Below are 12,558 nucleotides of genomic sequence, written 5' to 3'. Positions count from 1 at the left end.
ATCATGCTAAGCAAAGTAAGTCAGAAAGAGAAAGACAAATACCATATGATACCACCTATATGTGGAATCTAAAATATGACACAAATGAACCTATCTATGAAACAGACTCACAGACATAGAGAACAGACTTGTGGTTGCCAAGGTTGGGGGAGGGGAGGGATGGACCGGGAGCTTGGGGTTAGTTGATGCAAACTATTACATATAGAATGGATAAACAACAAGGTCCTACTGTATAGCACAGGGAACAATATTCAGTATCCTGAGATAAACCATAACAGAAAAGAATATAAAAAAGAATGTATATATATGTATAACTGAGTCACTTTGCTGTACAGCAGAAATTGACCAACATTGTAAATCAACTATATTTCAATAAGTAGAATGAGGGCCTCCTTCCTCGTTCTTGTATGGCTCTATTTACCCTCATCACAGCAATTTCTCAGGGCTTTAACTGTGTCTTCGCACCCCATGAGACTGTGGGCTCAATGCTGGTAAGGACAGGCCAACTTCTCTCAAGCTCTATTCTGTATCCCAGTGCCTGGCACCGAGTAGATGATCAACAAACCTGAGTAGCTGAGTGTACTGATGCTGTTACCAAAATATACACCAGGTTTTGTGCTTTCATGTAAAGGTTTAAGTAGCAAGACTTTAGGAACCATTCCAAGAGACTGGCTTCCTTTGTTGTTATTTAAAAGATTTTGGGGGGCTAGCTAGTTATAACTATTTTTATTCCAGAGTTTGTACAAGGGCATGTTTTACCATTTGGGTAGAAATTTTGATTACTGTGGCTATTTAAAAATTGGTCTTCAGCTGTTTATAGGTACAAACAGGCCAATGTTTAGGGATACTCTGTTGATGTTCCTGACCCAGCTACTCAACTAGAGCAATAAAATGGCCAGAGTTGCTGATGCTGTATTCTTATGCTTACATTAACATAGATCATATGTTAAAAATCTATACAAAAGTAGCAATTTCGTTAAAAAATTTAGATAAAACCCAGGAGACAAAAGATAAAGGCTGATTCTATAGCAAAATGCTGCCTTATTAGTCAGTTTATAAGATTTAAAAATTGGGGTTCACGGGTCAGACTTTTAGTGGGAGAAACCAGAGTGAAGTTTGGGGCAACTATTTAAAAGTGCAAAAGGGCAAGTCTATATTGACAAGCAATAATGTTATATTGGAAAAGATGGATTTAAAAGAAACAATCAGCAAAGCATAAACCCCAGTTCCCTAAACATGTTAAACACATTTATGTGAGGTTTTAAGTGAAAAAGGTCCACTTTAAAGTCTGTTTCCAAGCGTGAAAGAAGAATTGCTGATTCCACGTGCAGAGGAAAAGCACCAGCTGACAGGCCGTTTCCGGTGGGATGGTTGACAGGAGACAGTACTGAGATTCTCCTCTTGTGGTAAATAAATCCTACCCTATTAATACTTCCATGTTCTTAAATTATCATATAGCCAGTGACCTTTAGATGTAGAAGGACCCTAAGATCCATCTTGTCCAAATTCTCATGGGGGCGCTGGTTCAACATTTGCCTACACTCATTCCAGGATGCTGGCAGAAGTGGAACCAGAACTGTATGAATTCACCTCCTTGTACTTTATTAATAATCAGAAAAAACATTATCTGTTCTCAATCAGCTGGCTGCCATTTAAACAGTGTGAAGCTGAGAGATTAGAAAGGCGCTGAGCAAAAGCATTAAGCATGAACAGCTGCATTTCCCAGGCAGAAGGGCGGCACACAGTTTAGTTGTGGGAGTATTTCCAATTTGCATGAATGGAACATGGACAAGTAAGATAAAGCTGGCTCCAGAAAAGTAATTCCCCCAATTTCCATGAGCCTGGGATTTGGGAAACTGCAGTCTGCTCTGGAATTCGGAGACATGACAAACGATACTGGGAGGAACTCCCTATGTGACCTCAACCCACGCACACACAGAGGCTTGTCAAGGTCCCAGGTGCTGGGCTCGCCCACGGGTTGTGGCTGAGACAGAAAAACAAAGAAAAAATAAAATGCTCCCCAAACACGCACATAAGCAGAAACTATCTTCCTGTGTTCTCTGCCAAGAGAACTGGAGCCAAAGAGGGTGAGTTCAAGAATCTGATTCATCCATCAAGACAAATCAACTCAGTCTAAGGAGGCTAGAAGGGCAATTTAGGAGGTAAACAAAAGTTGTCTCAGAAAGAGGCTTTGGAGAAAACACAGAGGCCATCCCTGGAATCAAACTCCATAGTGAAAACAGAAAAGGGCTCACTCTTAAGGCATGGAGTTCTGAACATGCCAACAGGTGGACATGTTCAAAGGGGCAGCTCCAGAGGCAAACAGCACCAAGATGTTAGCCCTCCTCCCATGTGGAGTCTGGGTTCTGAGCCAGCTCCTTGCTGAGCTGAAGAAGCATCTCTAGTGAAGAAGGCCTGATAGCACTGTTCAAGTTCAGCAACAGCAAAGGAAAGCCATTTTGGGCAAAAGTACTTCCCCCTCCAGGAGTGCCAAGCTCCTGGGCTGGCCTGGAGCATCCACCCTTGCTCATGGTCAAAGCCACTACTCTTACCTGTATCACTTCTCTGGTTTGGCTGGCCAGTTGTTCCCCCAGTTCCCTCCCCCACTACTAGCCCCCATGCCAGCCACAGATTGGAGTTTGTGTCCACATTCTCTTTCTCTTTGTCTCCAGGTATCACTACAGTATCTGGTCCAGATCCTGTTCATCCCTTCTGCTTCATGGGTCTCCCATCCCCTTATCAAATCCTCTCTTTTTAGGTGGAGCCGAATTCTGCTCCCCTTGAATGTGGGCTAGACTTAGTGACTCCATTCTAATGAAAAGAATGTGGTGGAAGTGACAATATGTGAATTCTGAGACTAGGTCGTTAAAGGCATTGCAGCTTCTTTCCTGCTTTTTCTTAGATCACCTGGTCTGGGAGAAGCCAGTTGCCATGTTGTTAGGATGCTCAAGCAGTGCAATGCTTGATGAGGAACTAAGTCCTCATGACAATAGGCATGTGAGTGAGCCAATTTGGAAACAGATTCTCCAACCTCAAACTTTCAGATGACTAGTCCCCACTGACATCTTGACTGCAAGCTCATGAAAGACCCCCAAGCCAAAGACTATCTAGATAAGCCAGTCCCCAATTTTTGACCCATGGAAACTGTATGAGATAATAGATATTCATTGTTGTTTTATTTAGGCTGCAAATTTTGGACTAATTTATTGTGTAGCAGTAAATAACTAATACAACATCTTTGAGCTTTCTCTACCGTCAACTAGAGTTGTCCCTTAATTAATCATAATCTCTTTTTGGAGAAGGAGGGTTTGTTTTTGTCATACAGTTCTTTCCTCAAGGGTTATGGCAAAACCCCCCACATTTGTACAGTCCTCATGGATGGACATTTATTGATTTGGGGTCATTATGGCTAAATCTCAAGGAGATAACGGCAATAATGATAATATGCATTTTCAAGGACTGTTCTTTGTACATGCTCTCCTAGAATTTTTATGTTACTTCATCACTATATAAAAAAGAATTGGACCTTATATCCCCGCAGGATCCCCCAAACATAAGCCTTAACTGTGAGCATTTGTAACCTTAAACAGCCCATAGAAACTATAAAAGACTTTTTTTTTTCCTTAAGGGTCTTATAGTCACACTTTAGGAAATAGTGAGTGAGATTAGTCTGCCATATACTACAACACGGATGACACTTGAGGACACTAACCTAAGTGAAATAAGCCAGTCACAGAAAAACAAATGTTGCATGATTTCACTCACATGAAGGATCTAAAGTTGTCAAACCCATAAAAGCAGAAAGTAGAATGGTGGTTGCCAGGGGCTAGATGTAGGGGGGATGCAGAGTTGCTGTTCAATGTTCCTGCAAGATGAGAAAGTTCTAGAAATTTGCTGTATACCAATGTGCATATATTTAATAATACTGTATGTACACTTAATTTGTTAACAGGGTAGATTTCATGTTATGCATTTTCTACCTCAATTTAAAAAAAAAAAGGAAATAGTGAGTGAGATTAAAATGACCTTATTCCAAGATTCACAGCAGTGATTCCTTTTTTGCAACGCCTTTTCCAATACACCACTAAGTGTCATGTCATCCCCAAACCCCCTCAAAACTAAAAAATTTTTTACTTGTTTTTACATTAAAAAACAAAAATGTTGCTCTCTTCTTCCTGGAGGATTGATAGGGTGAAAAGGGAGGTAGGATCTCATACAAACCAAACGTAAGGATAGGTTGTTACAATTCCCAGAAGTTTGGGAATCATTGATCTGGAGATATGTTGAGGTTTCAGAAGAAGCATGCTTGAAAAAACATCTGACATGCGCCTAGAGCCCGTGCTCCGCAGCAAGAGAAGCCACCGCAATGAGAAGCCTGTGCACCACAACGAAGAGTAGCCCCCGTTCGCCACAACTAGAGAAAGCCCGCACACAGCAACGAAGACTCAATGCAGCCAAAAATAAATAAATTTATTTAAAAAAAAAAACTGTCAGGCAAAGAATCAGAAAAATGTTAGCCATGAAAAAAAGTACAAATAAGTAATAATAAAAAAAAAATCTGAGCATCTGAAAAAGCTAAGCTCCAAAGGACTGCTGTCGCCAGTTTACTATCTAATTCTCCATAGAGACAAGACCTATAGACATCATACCCAAGAGATCAAGGCAAAACAGAAGCCAGTGAAGACTCAGATAAGCAATGAGCTAATGCCCAGATAAAAGGAGCCTAGTAATGCATCAGCAATGGCAGAGAAAAATAAGAAGACTGAAATACTTTCTATCCGTTAATACATGATTGGGGTCAAAAGTGAAGAACAGGGCTTCCCTGGTGGCGCAGTGGTTAAGAATCTGCCTGCCAATGCAGGGGACGTGGGTTCGAGCCCTGGTCTGGAAAGATCCTACATGCCACGGAGCAACTAAGCCTGTGAGCCACAACTACTGAGCCCACACGCCACAACTACTGAAGCCCACGCGCCTAGAGCCTGTGCTCCGCAACAAGAGAAGCCACCGCAAGGAGAAGCCTGTGCACCGGGGAGGAGCCGGAGGAGAGAGTGGGAGGCGGCAGTGGTTCCTGTCGGCCTCCTGCAAGGCTGACCGCGGGGAGGCCAGAAAGGGGGCGCACGAGGTGGAGAGACAGGCGGGAGGCCAGAGCTTATTTAATGAAAAGTGCCACAGACTGAAAAACCAAACATGAAGGTAGCAAGTGCTGCAAAGTTGGTGGTAGCTGTGGCAGTATTTTTTACTGACATTCTATGTTATTTCTCAAGCATTTGAAATAAAAATGCATGCGAGTTTAGGAAACCTATTTGCAAGGTCAGCATTGGACGCAGTTGCATGTTCCACAAAACCTCCCAGATATAAGTGTGGGATCTCAAAAGCTTGCCCTGAGAAGCATTTTGCTTTTAAAATGGCAAGTGGAGCAGCCAATGTGGTAGGACCCAAAATCTGCCTGGAGGATAATGTTTTAATGAGTGGTGTTAAGAATAATGTTGGAAGAGGAATCAATGTTGCCTAGGTAAATGGAAAAACAGGAGATCTAATAGAAACCAGATATTCTGACATGTGGGGAGGAAATGTGGCCTCATTTATTGAGTTTCTGAAGGCCATACAAGATGGAACAATAGTCTTAATGGGAACATATGATGATGGAGCAACCAAACTCAATGATGAGGCCCGGCAGCTCATTGCTGAATTGGGGAGTACATCTATTACTCATCTTGGTTTTACAGACAACTGGGTCTTCTGTGGTGGAAAAGGCATTAAGACAAAAAGCCCTTTTGAACAGCACATAAAGAACAATAAGGACACAAACAAATATGAAGGATGGCCCGAAGTTGTAGAAATGGAAGGATGCATTCCCCAGAAGCAAGACTGATGTGGAGAAAATTGAAGGGAGCGCACTTTCACTTGCTAATGGGAAAGCCCTAATGGAAAAACTACATGTAAATATTTTAAGAGCATGCAGCCATCTCGGTGTGTGCATGACCATTATCTCTTTTGGTATCAGGATTATTTATTGCTAAGGTAAATAGACATCTTTGTAAATAGTCATCATAATGAGCAAATCACTGAACCATTTCTAAGCACATCTCCCTAATGGTACAATGTTCAGACTGTGATGATAATGGCATCTTTTAATTCTAAAACCATTACCCAATGGATAACTGAACAGATTTGAAAAATATATCGATATATATACTAGTCACTGTGAAAATCTGTCATGGAATAATATGGATTTTAGGGAGGAGACTTATATATATATATATATATATAAATATATATAACCTTTTGATGATAGTATCTTTTAAATTAAAAAGATATTGGGCTAGTTGTGTGTGTAATGTTACTTTACAGCCTGACTCCCCTGTTTTATTTCTTTTCTTAGTCTTTCTCTTCCCTTCCCAAGAAACCTAGAAATAGAATATGAAGACTGATATCTAATATGTGAAAAGCACAACAGAATTCTTTGTTTAATATACACAGTAAAAAGTAAATATATAGGGCTTCCCTGGTGGCGCAGTGGTTGAGAATCTGCCTGCTAATGCAGGGGACACGGGTTCGAGCCCTGGTCTGGGAAGATCCCACATGCCGCGGAGCAACTAGGCCCGTGAGCCACAACTACTGAGCCTGCGCGTCTGGAGCCTGTGCTCCGCAACAAGAGAGGCCGCGATAGTGAGAGGCCCGTGCACCGCGATGAAGAGTGGCCCCCGCTTGCCACAGCTAGAGAAAGCCCACGCACAGAAATGAAGACCCAACACAGCCATAAATAATAAATAAATAAATAAATAAAAAATTAAAAAAAAAAAAAGTAAATATATAAATGTAGGTGGCATCAGGGCTGTAGCTTGCTGGATTTTGTGTTAACAGTGTGCATAAGTTGATTTTGTATAAGCTATTTAGAGTAAGACAGGAGGGGGCAACTTCACAGAGCTGAGGAACCAGGCCAGGTCCCTTCCCCAGCCTTGGTAGGTCATTCAGGACAGCATGTCAGTATAGTTAGAGCAATACTGGCCTAAGTTTTCCTTATTTAAGTGTCATCAGCATTGACCAAATGGTTCGGAAAGAGGCATGCTTTAATGTCACAATAATTTTGGATTGTAAACCAAGAAATTCTGTATTTACTTTCATCTAACTTCATAATAGTAATTTTTGCCTGAAAAGATGACAACATATTTAGAAAAGTCCTAATTACTGATTGGGACTGATAACATTTAAAAATAATTTTATTTGACACACAATGACTTTATACCCAACTCTACATAAAAATATAAGAGATCTAACTTCAGATGTTCACAAAATGACTCAAGTTTTTAAAATATTTTTAGGGCATTAAATATCTGTTGTGTGTGAAGTGTCTTAAACTGGAACATAAAAAATGTAACGATCAAACTGCTATTCACAGTAAAAGGCAGCACTTCAATTTTGGATCTAAATTTTAGATGACTTATATAAGAAAAATTAAAAGCGGTATTTTTTATTTTGTTATAAACCAAGGTGAAAGTTATTCAGCTATTTCTTAAATATCAGTGCGTTTGGGGGTACCGTTTCTTCCCTCAAACTGAATATAATTCATGTATGCACCTTGCACATCTAAACAATTTTTGTAGACTTTTCAGATTTTTGGTGCTGATACACTAAATCACATTCAGCATGTGTGTTCTGACATTTAAAATACTTTCCTCAATTCTGTAAATTAAAAGAATGGCTATTATTTTACAGGTCCAGGGATTGTGAAATAAGTGTTGCTTTTTTTTTTTTTTTAAAATAATGAGAATAACTACTCTTGGTTTTGCATTGTGAATTTTTTTGTATTATCTGGCAAAGTAATATGCCTATAGAACTTCACACTGAGATTTGTCAAGCATGTATTGTACTGCTTTAACATGCAAAATTAAAGTCATTCCTATGGGTAAACACACTAATATCCTCAGGCTATATCTTAACATGGATAGAATTTAAGTATCTAGATGGCAGGACATCCCTTTCAAGATACGGACTATAACGTGATAGCCTTGTAGAGCTGTATAAAATGCCAAAAGAAGGGATAAAGATGGGTTATGTAATTGTTTTCATGCAGTTTGCTATTGTTTCAATTCTGCCGTGTATAGATTATATCAACATAACTTTGGGAAGCAATAATTTTACTATATTTTATTTTCAGATAGCTTTTAAAAATCAGCATTGTAAATGCAGCAATGCTCATTTAATGTTCAGAATTTTCATTAAAATCAGAAATTTGGCATTGACACTTTGGTTTGTTTAAATGGTGTTTAAGGACTTATGGATGTGTATTTTTTTATTTGTAATCATAGAGGCTGTCCCGGACTGTTAAAATTCAGCAAAGACAGTAGGAAAATAAGTGATATGTGGGAAATTAAAGAAAAATTGAGGAAGAATCTTTATATTCCTGACTTTAATTTGATTAAAGTTTATCAAAAAAAGAAGCCCGCGCACCACAACGAAGAGTAGCCCCCGCTCACCACAACTAGAGAAAGCCTGCATGCAGCAACGAAGACCCAACGCAGCCAAAAATAAATAAATAATAAATAATTTTTTTTTTTTAAAGTGAAGAACGTACAGATGGCAAGTTTCTGTTATATCATTTTCCACAAAAAAGGAAAGAAAATATCGAAAGAGAAGAAATGGCACATGAAGGGTTAAATTTTCAGGATGCATATACATAATTATCATCGCCATGTATTAAACCAGGAATGGGGCTAGTGGAAGGCAGGGAGGCAAGTGAAAGGAAACTTTGGGTGTTATATGGATAAGGAGAAAGGGACAAATTATGTTTAAATTTAGAACATCCACTAATGCTCTCAAAGTTGTCTGACAGCTGGAGTGTGCTTTCTCTTCAGTCATCCCTCAACTTGCTTTTTTTGTTTTTAACATTAAAAGCTAATTCTGTGAAGCTTTTCAACTGCCATTCTGGTGTGCAGAATCCATCTGAAGGACATGAGAGAAAAGCCAAAGCTCTAAGGAAGCCTTTCTAGCCAAGACTAGGGAAATGTTCTGAGCCTCTTGCCCAGACATACAGTAGGGTCCAGGGCGGGGGGCTTCCTCCAGGCCACCACTCTCAGGCTTTCCTCCAGGTGTGCTCCCAGGAGTGACAGAGACTGTTATATCCTCTCCTTGTATGGTTTCAGGACAGAATATTACCATGAGACACACTGACTTGCCCAGGAGGGAAACTCAAATTGGTGTAGAAGCCTGAAGGCCCCTCTGAGTCTCTTGGATCATCTGTGGGGCTGGACGGAGCAGAAAAGAAGAATAAAGATGGAATGAGCAGAAGCTGGGCAGGAAGCAGAGGCCAGGCCACGGGGGAACTTCCAGTTACTGGGATCTCTCTCTTTCTCTCTCTCTCTGGGTTGTTTACGGTCCCTCACCACAAAACACAGATGGGAGGCCCGCCACCAGGAGTTCTCTTTAGATCTCCTGCAGGAATCTTAGGTGAGTCTTTCTTTCTTCTAGAAGTCCTTCCACAGTAAGATGTTTTCTCTTCAAAACGCTGATCAGACTCACTGTAAAATGTTGTCTTATTAAATAAATTTTATAAAGAGGAGGCTGGTTTAAACAAAAATGAAAATCAAGTAGATACTCATTTCATGTTTGTTTTTTTTTTTAACATCTTTATTGGAGGTTAATTGCTTTACAATGTTGTGTTAGTTTCTGCTGTATAACAGAGTGAATCAGCTATACATATACATATGTCCCCACATCTCCTCCCTCTTGCATCTCCCTCCAACCCTCCCTATCCCACCCCTCTAGGTGGTCACAAAACAACGAGTTGATCTCCCTGTGCTATGCAGCTGCTTCCTACTATCTATCTATTTTACATTTGGTAGTGTATATATGTCAGTGCCACTCTCTCACTTCGTCCCAGCTCACCCTTCCCCTTCCCCGTGTCCTCAAGTCCATTCTCTAAGTCTGCGTCTTTATTCCTTGTCCTGCCCCTCATTTCATGTTTGACAGAGCTTCTTCTATCTTTGTTTCCCCTATCCTGTCCCCCACTCCCAAATCTGACTATATTCACACAGATTCTGTTTATCTATGCATTTCCATTATGGCTAACAAATAAAAAAAGCGCACTTCCTGCTGAAAATCACATTTAACAAATCCCTTTGGGGGACAGAAAGAAGTGCATACCATTGAAAAAGATTAGTTTGTAGGAGGCAGAAGTCAGGCCCCAATCACTCCTTTCCATTAAGCTCTAGTTAAAATGAGGTGGGAGCCACAGGCCACATTTATAATGATGGAAGTTTCTCAATCTCTGACTGTGGGCCTGAACCTCTATGAGACCATAATCGGTCTCAAAGATATGCAAAATGAATCACCAAAAGTTTAAATAAGAATGCTTCTCTTCTGAATGCCTAAGACGACGTGAGCCAGCTCACAAATTTGGGGGAGGAGTAACGAGCAACGAACACAGGGGGGCCTCAGTGCATTTTTCTATTTGGTTAAGATTGATTCCTCCTGAAAAACAAATGTGATCGATCTTGAAGATCAATGCTGAACAGTACAACACAATGTATTAAAGAATGTATTGAAACAAAACTGCTAATTAAAAAGGCCAATTTTTCTGCAGATGGGCTCTCCCTGCACGTGTTCGTTTTTCACTACGTGCTATTTCTTCTGCTCTAAACACACCAGGCTCACCTGGTTAAGGAAGCCCCTCGGTCCTTGTGCATGTGGCAGTGGTGAAACCTAGCTGGAGGAAGTGTGTGAATCAGTACAAGGTGCAGCAGGAGTATATCTTGGAGTATATCAGTGATGCTGATCGATGCACAGCTCTAGGTCCTACTGAAGGCACCATTTCTTATATCTCTGGGGTATGAAACACTAGCTTGGAACTTACAAAGAATGTTCCTCTTTCTTGCTCTAGCCTTTGGAAAGCCTCTTCTAGTCAAACACTATGTTCCATGCTGCTACTGAGTACATATATGTCTCATCAAATCAGGCGAGTTCTGCGTGGGTAAGGAGAGAAGGACCAGTCAGTAGGAGGCCTACTGGAGCTGTTACATTTAGCAGGCCTATTTCCTTCCTCCATCTGTGCTGACAAACAAATGTTCGCTTTCAGTCTGGCACTGTCCCCGGTTCTTGATCATTCAGGCTTAGACTAAGCAACCCCAGATTCCAACACTGGCGGGTTCCAACACACACAAGGTAAGACAGCTTCCCTTGGTTTTTCCTGGGTGGTCACTCAGTGGGCAGGATCCTCTAACAGCACACACTGGGCCATCACCCGGTCCCACAGTCCTGGCTCCCAGCCCAGCATAGGGGGCTGGGCTGGGTCAATATCATGACAGGTCTAAGGGAGCCACACTGGTGCTGCGCTTACTGCCCTCCCTCAGTATCTGCAGGGGTTTGGATCCAGGAGTACTCACGGATACCACAATCCACAGATGCTCAAGCTCCTTACATAGAATGGTGCAGTGCGATGAATACAGTCGGCTCTCGGTATACTGAGGATGCAAAACCCATGGATTCGGAGGGCCGACTGTACTTGGCGTGGGGGGATATCTGGGGACTCAGGAAGGCAGGTCCACAGTGGCCTTCAAAACTTTGAGCCTGCTTAAGAAGTCTTGTCTTGAACAGCTTTTCTCTGCGGATTGTGAACCCTTGCTGCGGGAAGGGAGGTGGTTATAAAGCAAGCCAGAACTGCCTGAGAACTAGGGTCTCTGGACCCGAAGGGGCAATAAGATGGGCCTTCTGAGTAGCCCCATGAGCTTGCACGGCCGCGAAGGAACTGGCCAGGCTTGGAGTCAGTCAGGATGTGACATCACAGTCATATCACCACCTCCAGCTTGCCCCACCATCACTGCCCATTTGTGGAGAGCTTTCTGAAGTGTGTTATCTTACCTGATCCACAGCACAGAGCTGTGGAGTTGGCTGAGAGCCTCTGTGACCCTTAATGCCCAGAGATGAGGAAACACAGTGTGTGTGTGGGGGTACTTAGTAACCTGCCGGAGGCCAGCAACTCACACAGCGGGTCCTGTTCTGAGCACGCAGATCTCCAAACTGCATCTTCTTTGGAAAATGCACCTCTAATCCAGAACTAAACCATTTATTGTTTCTGCCCGTCCCTCCCTCTCTCCTACCTGCCTTGGAAGGTATTAAAAGGTGAAAGTGAGCCATCATTGGCAGCTGGGTTCTGCTTGTCAATCAGGCAAGCCGAAAAGCACTACATGCTTCTTTCATTTATGTCTGTCACTATGCAGGATGCTCCAGTTTCTTCAGCGGCTCAATGTCACTCTTGCCAAAATGCTCCATTCCCTTCCCTTTATCTCTTGATAAAGGAGGAGGCCCTCCTTTCATATGACCATTTGCTTGCTGCCCTATTTATATCATTCTAATAACTGAGCCCTCTTTTCTTTTTTTTAAACACCTTTTCAGACAGCTTGCTTCAAGTCTTTCAATTAAAAGAAAAAAGATACAGCTCCTTAAAAAAAAAAAAAAAAAAAAAAAGTCACCAGCACCCAAGTATTGCCGTGCTTCAGGAACTTGTACTTCATTTGGTATAATCTGTGTTGAAACTATATAGCATTATCTACTTTGAACGCA

At 41.5% G+C, this 12,558-nt stretch overlaps 1 protein-coding gene and 1 pseudogene across 1 annotated transcript in view; one reads left to right on the top strand and one right to left on the bottom strand.

Moving 5' to 3' along the window:
- IGFBP7 (insulin like growth factor binding protein 7) overlaps window positions 1-12,558 on the bottom strand; it is a 74,430-nt gene that overhangs the window by 27,426 nt on the left and 34,446 nt on the right. The gene's annotated exons all lie outside the window — the stretch shown is intronic.
- Window positions 5,140-5,914, top strand: LOC132366491 (protein FAM3C-like; annotated as a pseudogene).

Source organism: Balaenoptera ricei, chromosome 5, assembly GCF_028023285.1.
Source record: "Balaenoptera ricei isolate mBalRic1 chromosome 5, mBalRic1.hap2, whole genome shotgun sequence".
Lineage (NCBI taxonomy): Eukaryota > Metazoa > Chordata > Mammalia > Artiodactyla > Balaenopteridae > Balaenoptera > Balaenoptera ricei.
This window is presented reverse-complemented; position numbering and strand designations above follow the sequence as displayed.